This window comes from Arachis hypogaea, chromosome 19 (assembly GCF_003086295.3).
Source record: "Arachis hypogaea cultivar Tifrunner chromosome 19, arahy.Tifrunner.gnm2.J5K5, whole genome shotgun sequence".
Classification (NCBI taxonomy): Eukaryota; Viridiplantae; Streptophyta; class Magnoliopsida; order Fabales; family Fabaceae; genus Arachis; species Arachis hypogaea.
The window spans coordinates 116,248,854-116,265,680 of NC_092054.1; the positions used below are offsets into that span (position 1 = coordinate 116,248,854).

Sequence of the window (16,827 nt, forward strand, 5' to 3'; positions counted from 1 at the left end):
ATAAGTAAGATAAAGATAAGATAACTAACTTATTTTATCAGAAAGGTCAGCCCAGCCGGACACGTCATCTCCGACCAGTACAGAAGATCTCATCCGAGATCGACCTACAGTTTCAGGTAACCCTCGGAACATTGGCGCCGTTGCCGGGGAACCTGGAAGTCATCCCATCACCATGGTGAATGAACAGGATAACAACTACAACTCAGATTTAGACGACAAAACGCCGCACAAAAACACAGGTGCCACACCAAAAGACACTCCAGAATCTAACGGAGACAAAAACTCATCACATCCGAGAGTAATAGAAGCACTTCAAGATCGCCTAAAGCAACTCGAAAAAGAAAGCCAGTACCAGCAAGAAGTCGGCAAGGATCTATAAAGAGAGGTAAGACGACGTCGAGAATTGAAAGATAAACTCCTACAACTTGAAGCCGATCTCAAAGCAAAGGCTACCCAGACCACCCCTGAGGACAACTCTCGGAAGGATCAAGATCCATTCACTAGGGAAATCATGAAGACTAAAATCCCTAAAGACTTCAAACTCCCAGATATGACCTTGAACGATGGCACTACAGATCCCAACCATCACCTCAGCAACTTCAGAAGCAGAATGTACCTCACCGACGCCTCAGACGCCGTTCGCTGCAAAGCTTTTCCAACGACTATCACGAAGATAGCAATTAGATTGTTCGAGAACTTGCCTCCTAAGTCCATCTCAAGCTTTGACGACCTAGCCAAAAAGTTCTTGGCCAGATTCTCCATCCAAAAAGACAAAGCCAAGCATGCCCCCAGTCTACTAGGAATCAGACAAGGAGATCGAGAAAGTCTTCGCAACTACATGGAAAGATTCAACAAAATATGCCTGGATATACAAAGCTTGCCAACAGAGGCCGCCGCCATGGGCCTCATCAACGGCTTACGAGAGGGACTTTTCAGCCAATCTATATCAAAGAAATACCCCACATCTCTGGATGAGGTGCAAGAGCGGGCAGAGAAGTACATCAACATGGAAGAAAATTCCTGACTTGGGGAGGCCTCGAAATCCGGTTTCACCTACCGAGAAAAAGATAAAGAATCTAAGAAGAAGGAAGATCGAACGGGAGAAAAAATAAAAAAGTATCATAATTACACCCCTCTTCGGGTGTCCCTGGTGGATATTTACAAAGAAGTCTGTAACACAGAAAAGATACCCCCAGCTCAACCACTCAAAGGCAAAAGAGGAGGAGGAAATCGGAACGAATACTGTGAATATCATCGGGTCTGAGGACATTCCACCAACGAATGTTTTGATTTAAAAAATATCATAGAAAAATTAGTAAGAGAAGGAAAACTAAATTGGTACCTGGCCACCCGAGATGATGAGCAAAGAAAAAAGATGAAGAGATGAAGATATCAGACGAGCTGAGCGATCACCTCGTATGCCAGAAAGACATGTCCACATGATACACGGAGGATTTGCAGGAGGAGGAATCTCCAAGTCATCCCGCAAAAGATATCTCAAAGAAGTTTATCATGTCGAAGGGAAGGAGGAAGCACCCGACATCCCTGATCTCACATTCACCAAAGAAGACGCATCAGGTATCATCACAGGACACGACGATCCCATGGTCATCACCATCATACTGGCGAATGCCAATCTCCACCGCATATTAATAGACCAAGGGAGCTCCGCCGACATCTTATTCAAAACTGCCTTCGATAAGCTCGGCTTAGAAGAAAAGGAGCTTAGAGCATACCCGAACAGCCTGTTCGGACTAGGCGATACCCCAGTACAGCCACTGGGATACGTGTCACTACATACAACCTTCGAAAAAGGGAACCAATCCAGAACACTCAAGATAGACTACATCATGGTCGACGTGAGTTTAGCCTACAATGCCTTAATAGGTCGGACAACACTAAATCAACTCGGCGCAATAGTCTCAACTCCACATCTATGCATGAAATTCCCAACTATAGAAGGGATAGCTATGATAAAAGCAGATCAAAAGATGGCACGCCACTGTTATAACGAAAGTCTAAACCTCAGAGGCAGAAAAGAAGAGTTCCATACAATTGAGCTTGGTGGAGTTCAAAGGCGAGAAGAACTCCGTCCACAGCCCGAAGGTGAAGTAGATAAAGTTCAGATCGGAGATACCTCAGACAAAACAACTAATATTGGCACGATCCTGAAAGGAAACACAAAAGAATTACTAGTACAGTTCTTATGAGATAATGTCGATCTCTTCGCATGGAAAGCCGCAGACATGCCAGGCATAGACCCCAAGCTAATGTGTCATAAGTTGGCGGTTTATCCAGGATCTCGGCCGGTACAACAGAGACAAAGAAAACTTGGGCCAGAACGATCCCAAGCTGTGGAAGAACAGGTACAAGCACTACTGGAGGCAGGATTCATAAGAGAAGTCAAGTACCCACTATGGCTAGCTAACATCGTCTTGGTGAAAAAATCCCCATGTATCCACCAGATCAAGAAAAGACCTCGTTTTTGACGCCAAAAGCAAATTACTGCTACATTGTGATGCCTTTCGGTCTCAAGAATGCGGGAGCTACTTATCAAAGGCTAATGAATAAAGTCTTTTTCAGATCATATCGGAAAAATCATGGAAGTCTACATGGACGACATGTTAATAAAGACACAAAGTAAAGAGACATTATTGTCCGACCTGGCCCAAGTGTTCGACACTATAAGGAAGCATAACATGCGACTCAATCCCACAAAATGCACATTTGCAGTAGAAGCAGGCAAATTCTTAGGTTTCATGCTCACACAAAGAAGAATTGAAGCAAATCCAGATAAATGCCAGGCTATACTCAACATAAAGAGCCCAACTTGTGTCAGAGAGGTAGAACAACTCAACGGGAGATTGGCAGCCTTATCCAGATTCTTAGCAGGATCAGCTATAAGATCTCTCTCCTTCTATGCCACTTTAAGGAAAGGAAAGAAGTTCGAATGGACAATGGAATATGAGCGAGCCTTCCAAGATTTCAAAAATTTCCTGGGACGACCACCTATCCTAACTCGACCACGAGAGGAAAAACCACTCGTATTATACCTTGCAGTAGGAAGTCAGGCAGTAGCCTCAGCACTGGTTCGAGAAGACGACAAAGGGCAACAGCCTGTATATTTCATCAGTAAAGCGCTACAGGGATCCGAGCTGAATTACCAAAAAATAGAAAAGTTCGCCTACACTCTCATACTGACATCTCGACGACTTCGCCCGTACTTCCAGGCCCACACCATTAGGGTTCGGACCGACCAGCCCATCAAGGGGATACTGCAGAAAACAGATCTAACAGGCAAAATTTTTTTAATGGGCAGTTGAGTTATCCGAGTTCGACCTCCAATATGAAGCTCGGACAACCATTAAATCACAATACTTAGCCGATTTCATCACAGAATTCACAAATACCCTAGAAACCCCACAGAATGGAATCTCTACGTGGACGGGTCTTTAAATAAAACTGGAAGCGGCGCAGGTGTGATAATAGAAAGCAACCAAGGAACCCAAGTTGAGCTTTCCCTCAAATTTGGATTCCCAGCCTCAAACAACCAGGCGGAATATGAAGTGTTACTAGCTGGTTTGAAGCTGGCTAAGGAGGTTGGAGCTCAAAAACTCAACATCTTCAGCGATTCACAAGTAGTCACCTCACAAATAACAGGGAACTACCAAGCCAAAGATCCCACCATGAAAAAGTATTTGGATAAAACCAAAAAACAGCTCGGACAATTCAGGGAATATAAGATCTGTCACATACCCCGCGAACAAAATGCCCGAGCTGACGCACTCTCAAAACTAGCCAGCACCAAACCAGGGGGCAACAATAGAAGCCTCATCTAGGAAATACTGCAGAATCCATCAATCTCGGAAGAGGAAAAAGTCCTAGCCATAACAAGTCAGGATCAAGGATGGATGACCCCCATAATTAATTACCTCAAAACAGAAACACTCCCCACAAATGAGAAGGAGGCAAAGAGGTTAAAACGGGAGGCTCAGTACTACACCATCATAAACAACACCCTATATAAAAGAGGGATCTCAATACCACTACTAAAATATGTGCCGACCTCCAACACAAGGGAAGTTTTAGAGGAAGTACACAGTGGTATTTGTGGCAATCATCTCGGGACACAAGCTCTCACCAAAAAGGTACTTCGGGCGGGATTCTGCTGGCCAACTCTACAAAAAGAAGCTACAGAGTTTGTAAGGACATGCCCACCATGCCAGAAACATGCCAACTTTCACATCGCCCCACCAGAAGAGCTCATCAGCATAACCTCACCTTGGCCATTTGCAAAATAGGGACTTGATCTTCTCGGACCCTTTCCCCAGGGATCAGGACAAGTCAAATTCCTCATAGTCGGAGTAGACTATTTTACAAAGTGGATTGAGGCAGAGCCCCTAGCCAACGCCACTGCTCAAAGAAGTCAGAAATTCCTATATAGGAACATTGTCACGAGGTTCGAGGTTCCATACTCCATCACCACAGACAATGGCACTCAATTCACAGATGCATGCTTCAAGAGATTAGTAGCCGACTTGAACATAAAGCACCAGTTCACCTCCGTCGAACATCCTCAAGCCAATGGACAGGCCGAAGCTGCCAACAAAGTCATATTGGCTGGGTTGAAACGGAGACTGCAAGATGCAAAGGGAGCTTGGGCCGAAGAACTTCCACAAGTCCTATGGGCATATCGAACAACGCCACATTCCACCACAAACGAATCACCATTTCGACTAGCATATGGAATGGAGGCAATGATCCCAGTAGAGATTGAGGAAGGGTCGCCTAGAGTAGTCCACTACAATGAAGAAGCCAACTCTCAACTTCAAAGAGAAGAGCTCGACCTACTTCCAGAAATCCAAGAAAGTGCCCAGATCAGGGAAGAAGCGCTAAAGCGACGAATGGCTTTAAGATATAATCAAAGGGTAGTGCCAAGAGGTTTCGCTGAGAATGATCTCATCCTAATCCGAAATGATATTGGGACAACTCGACACGGAGAAGGAAAGCTGGCAGCAAACTGGAAAGGACCCTACTGAGTCATAGAAGTACTTGGAAAAGGCTATTACAGACTCTCCGAACTCAATAGACGAGAGCTTCCCAGATCATGGCACGCCTGCAACCTAAGAAGGTATTATAGCTAGAGAAGGTAACAGATCTCGGATGCACTCTTTTTCCTGAAAAGGTTTTTTAATGAGGCACCAAGTTGAGATCCAGAAATTATCCGAATTAAAGGGATGAAAAACTCCCGCATATATATATTTGCACTTGCTTTTGAATAAAATATATTTTTAGATATTCTACAAATTCTCAAGACGCATTAATCTGAAGCATTCATCATCCGATTATAAAGCAACAGATCGGCAGAAAGTGAAAAACAGATTCACTGCACGATCATGATGGAAGACCAATAAAGATGAAAATGTGATTCATCTAAAGGTCGACCGAAGAAAGACAGAAACTACCTTCTACAAATCGGCAAAGATGAACACCCGAATAATGCAAGAAGTTATCGAAAGTGATCCGAAAAAAGAACCTGATGAGGTCTTATGGATTGCTAAATAATAACTTAAAGACTGGCCGACATAGAGAAGTCGGACCAAGTCAACCCAAGTTATCAGCAAATCCCTGGAAAGAGGTCTGGCCAACCCTATAAAAGAAGAATTTCTATAACTTAGAAGAGATCGACCTAACGAAGTCGGACTCCTACAAAAATAAGTTATAAAAGTAATCCCTAAAAGAGACTTGACAAAGGTCCAATAAAGAGGATTACAAAATAACTTAGAAGAGATCGACCTAACGAAGTCAGTCTCCTACAAAATAAGTTATATAAGTAATCCCTGAAAGAGACCTGACAAAGGTCCAAGAAAGAGGATTACAAAATAACTTAGAAGAGATCAACCTAACGAGTCGGTCTCCTACAAAAATAAGTTATAAAAGTAATCCCTGAAAGAGACCTGACAAAGGTCCAAGAAAGAGGATTACAAAATAACTTAGAAGAGATCGACCTAACGAAGCCGGTATCCTACAAAAATAAGTTATAAAAGTAATCCCTGAAAGAGACCTGACAAGGGTCCAAGAAAGAGAATTACAAAAATAACTTAGAAAGAAGACAACATAAAGAAGCCGACCTCCTACAAAAAGTTATAAAAGTAGTCCTTAAAAGAGACCTAACAAAGGTCCAAGAAAGAGGATTACGAAATAACTTAGAAGAAATCGACATGACAAAGTCAGGTCCACTACAAAAGTAACTTGGAAAAGGACGACGTAAAGAAATCGGTTATAGACAAATACAAGCAAGTAAACCGAAATACGAATTGGATCCACACATCTACGACCTCCAAGTACAAAGCAGTTCAAAGAGGCCGAGCAGTAAGGCTCCAGTATTCTAAAAACCCAGAAAAGTGCCAAGACAAGTGTAAACAAGCATGCTATACAATATTATAAAGCTTTAGGGTCAAGCCCAAAAGCTTGAAAGCTACTTGTTTTTTTTTTTAAAAAAACAAAAGTTGCTAAACAAGCAACCAAAAGGAGTACCAGCAGTCAGCAAAATATTCAACTATACAAAATAAAGAGTTTTAAAGCCCTCAAGCCGGGCCAACTATGCAAACATCCAAAGAAAATTCAGCTAAGATTAGAAGACTTCTCGGCAGCATCAGTCTGAGGAGAAGAAAGGCGAGTCTGAATAGGCACAGCATCCACGGTTCCATCATCCCGGTTCAGAATCTGGCAATCCGGGTCAGACACAACTGGAGGAACTGAAGAGGTTGACACTTTGGCAGAAGACACAGGGGGAGGTTCAACATCATCATCATCCTGGTCATCAGGGACAATCTTACCATCCCTCACAACATTATCCAGGCTGAAAAGAGTAAGGTCGGCCTCGAGAGCAATAATCCAAACCTGCTCCCTCAAGCTCTCATAGGCAGCAGTTACGATGCCAACAAGATGACCTTGGAGCTCGGAGTAATCAGCTCGGGCATTCTCCAACTCCTCCCTCAGGCGCACCACCTCCCGATAAGATGTCACATAACTGTCCTTATGCCTCAATGCCGTGTCCTTGGCCAACTGCACAGAAGCCGCCAGAGCAAGGGAACTCGCCTTTTCGTTCTCCAGATCCTTCTCCAACTTGGCTACCTTTACCTCAAGCTCTTCCTTCAGGTCCTTCATCCGGTCGAACTCCTGTTTAGCCTCCTCCATAAATTCCTTGGTGGCATGGAGAGGAAGATTCTGTGCAGTTCGGTACAAGGCAGCCCCCATATATGCCATTTTAACACTGTTTCGGGTCATAAAATCCAGATGGCGAAGGACTGACACATCATCCCTGGGGAGGGTACCGTAGGGACCGATTTGCTGATCTGCAAATTTGATTGCATTAAAATCAGGGGCGTCAAGGTTAAAGGCCTCAATTGTTTTCTGTTTCTTGTTGAGAGGAGCACCAGAAGCAATGGCAGAAGTCTGTGGAGGATCAGTCAGACGAACTCGAGGAGTGGGGATCACCTTCCTTGGCCCATGAGAACTTGGCACAGGCGGCTTCACAGGAACTTGAGAAGATCCCTCTCCGGCCACCTTGGCCGAGATGTTTTGAGCAGCAGCAGCCTTCTTCGCCTTCTTATAGGCCTTCATGGAATCATTGTTTTTCGACATTTCTGAAAATACAGAATCAACCATAAATGACGAGTTACAACATAGGAGAAGAAAAGCTCAGAAACAAGTATAAAAACAAGTCAGACAGTACCCAAAGGAGTTCAGACCAAAGATGGATCACTCAAGAATCTTTTTGTATCCAGATGGGGTGGTTCCCCCCACAAATCTTCAAGAACAACTACAAAAGCCTGCTCAACCTCATTAAGCATCTCTCATGTATAATGTGGCACTCTCACATTCTTTTGCCACTCTAGAGGAAAAGTAGGCTCGTCATTCTCATCAAGAAAAAAGGGGCGGACCCTCTCAACAGCACGGACTCGGAAGAAATAATTCTTAAAATCTTTAAAAGACTCATCATACATGGCAAAAACTTTATGCCCCTGGGCCGATCTGAAAGAAACCCAGGAAGCTTTCTTTTTGGAGGAACCTCCGGGCTTGGCCGAGATAAAAAGATAGAGGAAAAGAGTTTCAGAAGGTGTTACGCCTAACTCTTGGCAAAGCAGTTGAAATATTTTGATAAAACCCCAGGAATTCGGATGAAGCTGGGATGGAGCAATGTTACATGACCACAACAAGTCGGTCTCAAAAGCAGTAAAAGGAAAAGTAACGTCCAACTGGCTGAAGAAATATTCATAGGCGTAGAAGAAGGGACGCTCCCCCTCGACGAAAGTAGGAAAACAAGCCCTCTCATCAGATTCAGGAGCTACAAGCTCATAATCCCTCTCCCGAGCTTGTTACCACAGATCCTATGACGTTTCCTCAGCTCTACACAAAATTCAGCATCCACGACTGAGACACACATTAGGACAAGGGAGTCTAGCCAATCGGACATCCCCTCGGAAACTTTGGAAGACACCTCTACAATGTTATTGCGAGAAGACATGAGGCCAACTAATCCTACAAAAAGAAAAGAAGATTGAATTACTAAAAAGCATCTCGGAGGAGGGGCAAAGTAACTCGACTAATATGATACAGACGAACAAATAGAAAAGGAAAATCCCAAGACTCAAACCAAAGTCCTGGGGAATCCTTTGGAGGCAGTGGCAAAGCAAGGTTTCTGGAAAAATCTACAGCTTACCTCTCGGCATCCCCCAAACAAAAAGAAGATTTCAAACAGCAAGCATTTTCATAGGAGAAAGACAAAACACAAAAAAGTACAAAAAGCCATCAAAGCCACTATCTTTTTACAAAAAGCTTCGACAACACCAAACATGCCAAGCAGAGAATCGTCAAAGACACAGCCTTTTCTCCAGAATCAAACAAAAACCATCATCGAAAGCAAAAGCAGAAACGGTGATAACATGCAAAAGCCCTAAAAGCATCAAGCAACAGGAAAGGCGAAAAAGTTCATACGAAAGACGAAGAACCTCCCAGAACGTACCATACAACAGCAATTAGGCGCAACAAAAACAGAAAGATCCAAACTTTCTCCAAGCAAAATCAAAACTTCAGCACAAAACCAGAGCCAAAGCAACAAAAGAGGAAAGTAATTGCAAAATGGAACTAACCTGTAGAAATGAGAAGTTTCGGAAGAAGTAGAAAGGAAGGAATCGCTGGACCACTGGAAGGCACCGCAACGCAAGAAAAGACAGAGACAGAGAAAACGAAGGAGTTACAAAGAAAAAGGAAGAAGAGAAATCATTTTTCTGAGGAAGCAAAATTCAAAATAAGGCCAGGAGAAACAGAGCAATTAATACCAATTAATGAAGGTATTAAACCCTCGCACGTTCCCTAGACCAAAGCGCTAATTACAAAAGTGCGCGTTTTTAGAGGAAAAACGTTCTACATTCAAAAAATCTCTACAAAGAAAGGAATCAACAAAAGTGCTCGAGTTCGGCTTCAAAAAGTTTGAAGTCAAAAAACTCGACCTCAAAGCAGAAGACCGAGCTCAAGCAGGGGCACTGTTCATACCCTGGGTCGAGCTGTCCGACCTGGGATGTTTAGCGACATGGCGACTGACCTCTTCAGGTCCGACTATCCGATCTCTTCTCAAAGAGATCGGCCAAATCGATAGGAAAGCCCAATAAAGGGCCCAACTAGAGGAACACGACCCAAATCCAAAGGCAATTGATGAGCGGATAATTTATACGCTTTTTGGCACTGTTTTTAGTATGTTTTTAGTAGAATCTGGTTACTTTTAGGGATGTTTTCATTAGTTTTTATGTTAAATTCACATTTCTGGACTTTACTATGAGTTTGTGTGTTTTTCTGTGATTTCAGGTATTTTTTGGCTGAAATTGAGGGACTTGAGCAAAAATCAGATTCAGAGGTTGAAGAAGGACTGCTGATGCTGTTGGATTCTGACCTCCCTGCACTCAAAGTAGATTTTCTGGAGCTACAGAACTCAAAATGGCGTGTTTCCAATTGCGTTGGAAAGTAGACATCCAGGGCTTTTCAGCAATGTATAATAGTCCATACTTTTAACGAGTTTAGATGACGTAAAATGGCGTTGAACGCCAGTTCTACGTTGCTGTCTGGAGTTAAACGCCAGAAACAAGTCACAAACCAGAGTTGAACGCCAGAAATACGTTACAACCTGGCGTTCAACTCCAGAAAGAGCCTCTGCACGTGGAACATTCAAGCTCAGCCCAAGCACACACCAAGTGGGCCCCGGAAGTGGATTTATGCATCAATTACTTACTTCTGTAAACCCTAGTAGCTAGTTTATTATAAATAGGACTTCTTACTATTGTATTAGACATCTTATGATCTTCGGATCATCTTTGAATTATATTTTGATCCTATTGATCACGTTTGGGGGCTGGCCTCTCAGCCATGCCTGAACCTTTCACTTATGTATTTTCAACGGTAGAGTTTCTACACTCCATAGATTAAGGTGTGGAGCTCTGCTGTTCCTCAAAGATTAATGCAAAGTACTACTGTTTTTCTATTCAATTCAACTTATTCCGCTTCTAAGATATTCATTTGCACTTCAACTTGAATGTGATGAACGTGACAATCATCATCATTCCCTATGAACGCGTACCTGACAACCACTTCCGTTCTACTTTAGATTGAATGAGTATCTCTTGGATCTCTTAATCAGAATCTTCGTGGTGTAAGCTAGATTGATGGCGGCATTCATGAGAATCCAGAAAGTCTAAACCTTGTCTGTGGTATTCCGAGTAGGATTCTGGGATTGAATGACTGTGACGAGCTTCAAACTCGCAATTGCTAGGCGTAGTGACAGACGCAAAAGGAGGGTGAATCCTATTCCAGCATGATCGGGAACCTCAGATGATTAGCCGTGCTGTGACAGAGCATTTGGACCATTTTCACAAGAGGAGGGGATGTAACCATTGACAACGGTGATGCCCTTGCATAAAGCCAGCCATGGAAAGGAGTAAGACTGATTGGATGAAGACAGTGGGAAAGCAGAGATTCAGAGGAACGAAAGCATCTCTACACGCTTATCTGAAACTCTCACCAATGAATTACATAAGTGTTTCTATCCCTATTTTCTGTTTAATTAGTATTATTTTCGAAAACTCCATAATCAATTATTATCCGCCTGACTGAGATTTACAAGGTGACCATAGCTTGCTTCATACCAACAATCTCTGTGGGATCGACCCTTACTCACGTAAGGTTTATTACTTGGACGACCCAGTGCACTTGCTGGTTAGTTGTATCGAAGTTGTGACAAATTATGAATTGAGATTAGAGCACCAAGTTTTTGGAGCCATTACCAGAGATCACAATTTCGTGCACCAAGTTTTTGGCGCCGTTGCCGGGGATTGTTCGAGTTTGGACAACTGACGGTTCATCTTGTTGCTCAGATTAGGTATTTTTCTTTTGTTTTATTTTCAAGAATTTTTTTCAAAAAAAAAAATCTTTCAAAAATTTCTCTTTTGTTTTCGAAAAAAATTTTAAAATAAAAATGTTTTCAAAAATATGTTTTTCTTCAGAATTTTTAAGAATGAATTCTAGAGTTTCATGAAGCATGTTGAAGTATGCTGGCTATAAAACCATGTCTAAATTCTTTTGGACAGAAGTTTTGGCTTAAAATTGAATGAATTACACTCATATTTTTACTAAAGCTTGGCTGGCTATTAAGCCATGTCTAACCCTCAGATTGGAGCTTTAGACTAAGAATTGAAGATTCCTGGAATTCATATTAAAAATTTTTAAATCCATATTTTTCTTTTTCAAATAATTTTTGAAAAATCCAAAAGAATTAGAAAATCATAAAAATAAAAAATATTTCATGTTTCTTGTTTGAGTCTTGAGTCAAGTTGAAAGTTTGGTGTCAATTGCATATTCATCTTGCATTTTTCGAAAATTGCATTCATGCATTGCATTCATAAATGTTCTTCATGATCTTCAAGTTGTTCTTGATAAATCTTCTTGTTTGATCTTAATGTTTTCGTGTTTTGCATCTTTTCTTGTTTTACATGTGCATTTTTGCATCCATAGAGTCTAAACATGAAAGATTTCTAAGTTTGGTGTCTTGCATGTTTTCTTTGCATATACAAATTTTCAAAAATAAGTTCTTGATGTTCATCTTGATCTTCAAAGTGTTCTTGGTGTTCATCTTGACATTCATAGCATTCTTGCATGCATCCATTTGTTTTGATCTAAAAATTTTCATGCATTGAGTCTTTTTCATGTTTTTCCCTCTCATCATTAAAATTTCAAAAATCAAAAAAATATCTTTCCCTTTTTCTCTCTTAAAATTTCGAAAATTAGATTTGACTTTTTCAAAAATTTTTAAAAAAATCTAGTTGTTTCTCATGAGTCAAATCAAATTTTCAATTTAAAAATCTTATCTTTTTCAAAATCTTTTTCAAAAATCAAATCTTTTTCATTTTTCTTAGTTATTTTCGAAAATTTTTAAAATATTTTTCAAAAATCTTTTTCTTATTTTTATATCAAATTTTCGAAAATAACAATAACAATTAATGTTTTGATTCAAAAATTTCAAGTTTGTTACTTGCTTGTTAAGAAAGATTCAAACTTTAAGTTCTAGAATCATATCTTGTGATTTCTTATGAATCAAGTCATTAATTGTGATTTTTAAAATCAAATCTTTTTCAAAACTAATTTCAATCATATATTTTCAAAAATATCTTCTTATCTTATCTTTTTCAAAATCATATCTTTTTCAAAAATTTGATTTTAAAATATATTTTCTAACTTCCTATCTTCTTATCTTTTCAAAAATTGATTTTCAAATTTGTTTCAACTAACTAACTAACTTTTTGTTTGTTTCTTATCTTTTTCAAAACTACCTAACTAACTCTCTCTCTCTAATTTTCGAAAATATCTTCCCTCTTTTTCAAAAATTTTTTTTAATTAACTAATTATTTTAATTTTTGATTTTTTTTATTTTCGAAAATTACTAACCTTTTTCAAAAACTATTTTCGAAAATCACTAACTCTTTTTCAAAAATTATTTTCGAAATTTTCCCTCTCTCATCTTATTCTATTTATTTATTCATCTATTAACATCTCCTCACCTCACATCTCTGCTCTCCTCACCCTTGTGTTTCTTTCTTTACATTACATTCTTTGTCCCCTTCCTTTCTTCCACTCACACAAGGACTTCTATACTGTGGTATAAAGGATCCCTATTATTATTATTATTATTATTATTTTTCTGTGCCCTCTTCTTTGTCATTTGAGCAGGAGCAAGGACAAGAATATTCTTGTTGAAGCAGATCCAGAACCTGAAAGGACTCTGAAGAGGAAACTAAGAGAAGCTAAATTACAACAATCCAGAGATAACCTTTTAGAAATTTTCGAACAAGAAGAAGAGATGGCAGACGAAAATAATAATAATGCAAGGAGGATGCTTGGTGACTTTACTGCACCTAATTCCAATTTACATGGAAGAAGCATCTCCATTCCTGCCATTGGAGCAAACAACTTTGAGCTGAAACCTCAGCTAGTTTCTCTGATGCAGCAGAACTGCAAATTTCATGGACTTCCATCTGAAGATCCTTTTCAGTTTTTAACTGAATTCTTGTAGATATGTGATACTGTTAAGACTAATAGAGTAGATCCTGAAGTCTACAGGCTCATACTTTTCCCTTTTGCTGTAAGAGACAGAGCTAGAGTGTGGTTGGACTCTCAACCCAGAGATAGCCTGACCTCTTGGGATAAGCTGGTCACGGCTTTCTTAGCCAAGTTCTTTCCTCCTCAAAATCTGAGCAAGCTTAGAGTGGATGTTCAAACCTTCAGACAGAAAGAAGGTGAATCCCTCTATGAAGCTTGGGAAAGATACAAGCAGCTGACCAAAAAGTGTCCTTCTGACATGCTTTCAAAATGGACCATCCTGGATATATTCTATGATGGTTTATCTGAGCTATCAAAGATATCATTGGATACTTCTACGGGTGGATCCATTCACCTAAAGAAAACGCCTGCAGAAGCTCAAGAACTCATTGACATGGTTGCTAATAACCAGTTCATGTACACTTCTGAGAGGAATCCTGTGAGTAATGGAACGCCTATGAAGAAAGGAGTTCTTGAAATTGATACTCTGAATGCCATACTGGCTCAGAACAAAATATTGACTCAGCAAGTCAATATGATTTCTCAGAGTCTGAATGGAATGCAAGCTGCATCCAACAGTACTCAAGAGGCATCTTCTGAAGAAGAAGCTTATGATCCTGAAAACCCTGCAATAGCAGAGGTGAATTACTTAGGTGAACCTTATGAAAACACCTATAATCCATCATGGAGAAATCACCCAAATCTCTCATGGAAGGATCAACAAAAGCCTCAACAAGGCTTTAATAATGGTGGAAGATACAGGTTTAACAGTAGTAAACCTTTTCCATCATCCACTCAGCAACAGACAGAGAACTCTGGACAAAATACCTCTAATTTAGCAAACTTAGTCTCTGATCTGTCCAAGGCCACTGTAAGTTTCAAGAATGAAACAAGGTCTTCCATTAGAAATTTGGAAGCACAAGTGGGCCAGCTGAGTAAAAGGATCACTGAAATCCCTCCTAGTACTCTCCCAAGCAATATAGAAGAAAATCCAAAAGGAGAGTGCAAGGCCATTGACATAACCACCATGGCCGAACCTGTAAAGGAAGGAGAGGACGTGAATCCCAAAAAGGAAGACCTCCTGGGACGTCCAGTGATCAATAAGGAGTTTCCCTCTAAGGAACCAAAGGAATCTGAGACTTATCTAGAGACCATAGAGATTCCATTGAACCTCCTTATGCCATTCATGAGCTCTGATGAGTATTCCTCTTCTGAAGAGAATGAGGATGTTACTGAAGAGTAAACTGCCAAGTTTCTTGGTGCAATCATGAAGCTGAATGCCAAATTATTTGGCATTGAAACTTGGGAAGATGAACCTCCCTTGTTCACCAATGAACTAAGTGATCTGGATCAACTGACATTGCCTCAGAAGAAACAGGATCCTGGAAAGTTCTTAATACCTTGTACCATAGGCACCATGATCTTTAAGGCTCTGTGTGACCTTGGTTCAGGAATAAACTTCATGCCCCTCTCTGTAATAGAGAAACTGGGAATCTATGGGGTGCAAGCCACTAAAATTTCATTAGAGATGGCAGACAATTCAAGAAAATAGGCTTATGGACAAGTAGAGGACGTGTTAGTAAAGGTTGAAGGCCTTTACATCCCTACTGATTTCATAGTCCTAGATACTGGGAAGGATGAGGATGAATTCATCATCCTTGGAAGACCCTTCCTAGCCACAGCAAGAGCTGTGATTGATGTGGACAGAGGAGAATTGATCCTTCAACTAAATGAGGACAACCTTATGTTTACAACTCAAGGATCTCTCTCTGCATCCATGGAGAGGAAGCATAAAGAGCTTCTCTCAAAGCAGAGTCAAACAAAGCCCCCACAGTCAAACTCTAAGTTTGGTGTTGGGAGGCCACAACCAAACTCTAAGTTTGGTGTCAAACCCCCATATCCAAACTCTAAGTTTGGTGTTGGGAGGTCTCAACAAAGCTTTGCACATCTGTGAGGCTCCATGAGAGCCCACTGTCAAGCTATTGACATTAAAGAAGCGCTTGTTGGGAGGCAACCCAATGTTTATTTATCTAATTTTCATTGTTTTTCATGTTTTATTAGGTTCATGATCATGTGGAGTCACAAAATAAATATAAAAATTGAAAACGGAATCAAAAACAGCAGAAGAAAAATCACACCCTGGAGGAAGACCTTACTGGCGTTTAAACGCCAGTAAGAAGCATGTTTTGGGTGTTCAACGCCAGAACAGAGCATGGTTCTGGCGCTGAACGCCAGAAATGGGCAGCATCTGGGCGTTTAAACGCCAGAAATGCACCCTGGAGAAGAGCTGGCGCTGAACGCCCAGAACAAGCATGGTTCTGGCGTTCAACGCCAGAAATGGGCAACAAATGGGCGTTCAACGCCCAAAACAAGCACCAATCTGGCGCTGAACGCCCAGAATTGTGTGCAAGGGCATTTTGCATGCCTAATTGGGTGCAAGGATGTAAATCCTTGAATACCTCAGGATCTGTGGACCCCACAGGATCACCTCAGGATCTGTGGACCCCACAAGATCCCCACCTACCTCCACTTACTTATTCTCACCCCTCTTTCACATAATCCCATAAACACTCTCCCCCAAAACCCTTCACCAATCACCTCAATCTCTCTTCCCCATCACCTCTTCACCACTCACATCCATCCACTCTTCCCCATAAACCTACCTCATAAACTCCACCTACCTTCAAAATTCAAAATCAATTTCCCACCCAAACCCACCCTAAATGGCCGAATTTACCCCCCTCCCTTCCCTATATATACCCCTCCATTCTTCCTCATTTTCTCACAACACAACCCTCCTTTCTCTTCTTGGCCGAAACACACCCCCCTCCTCTCCATATTTTCTTCTTCTTCTTCATCTATTCTTTCTTCTCTTACTCGAGGGCGAGCAAAATTCTAAGTTTGGTGTGGTAAAAGCATAAGCTTTTTGTTTTTCCATTACCATTGATGGCACCTAAGACCGGAGAATCCTCTAGAAAAGGGAAAGGGAAGACAAAAGCTTCCACCTCCGAGTCATGGGAGATGGAAAGATTCATCTCCAAAGCCCATCAAGACCACTTCTATGATGTTGTGGCCAAGAAGAAGGTGATCCCCGAGGTCCCTTTCAAACTCAAGAGAAATGAGTATCCGGAGATCCGACATGAAATCCAAAGAAGAGGTTGGGAAGTTCTAACAAACCCAATT

General features: G+C 41.1%; 1 non-coding gene and 1 pseudogene across 1 annotated transcript; both read right to left on the reverse strand.

Annotated features, from left to right (window-relative positions):
• Positions 1-16,827, reverse strand: part of LOC140182324 (uncharacterized) — a 177,071-nt pseudogene that overhangs the window by 96,868 nt on the left and 63,376 nt on the right.
• LOC112781465 (small nucleolar RNA R71) lies at positions 13,802-13,909 on the reverse strand. The gene has a single exon (XR_003192241.1). It is a non-coding gene; the product is annotated as a small nucleolar RNA R71 (small nucleolar RNA).